The sequence below is a fragment of the Meleagris gallopavo genome, chromosome 2 (genome assembly GCF_000146605.3).
Source record: "Meleagris gallopavo isolate NT-WF06-2002-E0010 breed Aviagen turkey brand Nicholas breeding stock chromosome 2, Turkey_5.1, whole genome shotgun sequence".
In the NCBI taxonomy this organism is placed as follows: Eukaryota; Metazoa; Chordata; class Aves; order Galliformes; family Phasianidae; genus Meleagris; species Meleagris gallopavo.
In genome coordinates this window covers 10,445,359-10,447,236 of record NC_015012.2, presented here as the reverse complement: position 1 = coordinate 10,447,236, position 1,878 = coordinate 10,445,359, and positions in this window count along the sequence as shown.

Genomic DNA, 1,878 nt, shown 5'->3' with positions numbered 1-1,878 from the left:
AAAAAAAAACCGATGCACACAGGAATTCATTCTCTCAGTGTACTTTGTCTTCTCAACCTTGCCTTTCTTCTTCCTTTCTCTTTCAGGTTATTCAAGACATCCTGGATACAGAGGCTCAGCCAGCATCACCTCAGCATCATTCTGAGAGCTTAAATCAAGCAGACAGCTGGTTGCGCAGAGCTGGATAGGAATGAGCTTTAGCAAATGAACTATTTTCAACCAGACTTTCCTTTGATTTCCAAGGGCCAGAGGCCCCCCCTCCTCCCAGCAGGAGGCTGCCCATACAGTACACAATGCACCAGGGCAGCGAAGCACAACGAGAAGGAAGCATGGTGAAGTAGCTTGGTCAGTAGCCCCAGCTGTCCCCGTGGGTTTTGCCCAGAGCTCTGTGGACAGGGCTCAAGCTGGGAACACACATCTCATCACTGTGCACGATGGGATAAAGCATGGGGTTAGCCCCTCCATCTACACCAGGCAGAAACAAATCCCACACATCCATGCTGGAGAGCTTCAGACAGATGCAGCTGGGATTTGACATCGAAGTGTCTTTGGCAAAACAGCATTGCATGTGTTGTGGGCATTTGGGCAAGGGAAAAACAAGCTGAATCCTCACCTATGCTAAGCTACCTTGTTGAAGTGCTCACCTCTGCACAAGATCTCAGCACTCCACTGCGCTCAAGGCTCCCCTTAAATGGAATCTCCTTGCAAAGGAAAGCTCAGCTTGGGGAAGGACCTGCAACTCAGAAACCCTGGGTTTGGCTTCCTCTACATGTGATCAACTTTTACAGAGTAAAAACCACCAACTGATGTGAGCTCGATACTGAGAAACTGCAACATTTCTGTCCAGGCACAATGAGAACACTTTCAATGAGTTGCCCAGGCTTGGTATTTGCAGATGCCACTGAAGAGAGCTGAAGCCTTATCCCATAAAGGAGATTATCAGTTATGGAGGGAAAAAATCTCCATCTTTGCTCAGGATACCCAGCCGGGATCTCTCTACCAGGCACAAGCCACAAAGCAAAGTCCATCCTGACACTGGAGATGAAGTAACTGTTCTCTTCCATCCCAGAAAGTCATTCTGCCCAGGAGGAACCAAAGAAAAAAACAAAACACCACAATTCTCATCTAGTGACCGAAACACCCTGAAGAAACCTCTTCTGCCTCCTCTTTCCTTCTTCCTCTATTTTCTCTCACAATTCTTATAGATCTAAACCATTCTCACTAGGGACATTCTGGCCAACCAAGACTTCTTTGGCAGGTCAGGTATCCTTACAGGAGTGGGAAAACCCACCTGAAGAAGAAACAGTGTTTGAACACGAGCCTGCAGGGTCAGGAGGTCTTAGGAAACACATCCAACATCCATCCCACAGCACTCAGTAGACCTTGCACTGCTGGCACAAGCGGCCTGGCAGAGATGCTCTTGGGACCTCCCCCCTTGGTGTTTCTCTCACCCCACCACAAGGACCTACACACATGGAGTCTGCTAGAACAGTCCTGTACTGGGCATGCACTAGGACAGGCAGCTCAAATGGCACAGCCCCAGCAGGTCTCTCTGGGGTTGGCACGACTTGCTTTTTTCCCCAAAGACAGAAACTGAGAAGAGACCTGGAGATTTTTCCACTTATTCAGGGCAAAGGTGGCCCTGTTCATAGCCTAGGCCTCTGTGGAACCCTACTTCTGGACAGCAAGGCAGACATCTCTCTATCTCTGGGCCAGAGAGGAGAAGGTGGCAGCAATTCCCCCACACCAAAGCCTTGCCCAGTGCTGTCAGCATCTCCAGCTGGCTGGAGGCAGGAAGGGTGGGCTACAACACAGACAAGCTAATGTTCCTCCTTTTATCTTCATTTCCCTCTCTTTTTAAGCTTTGCTTTCCCCCCC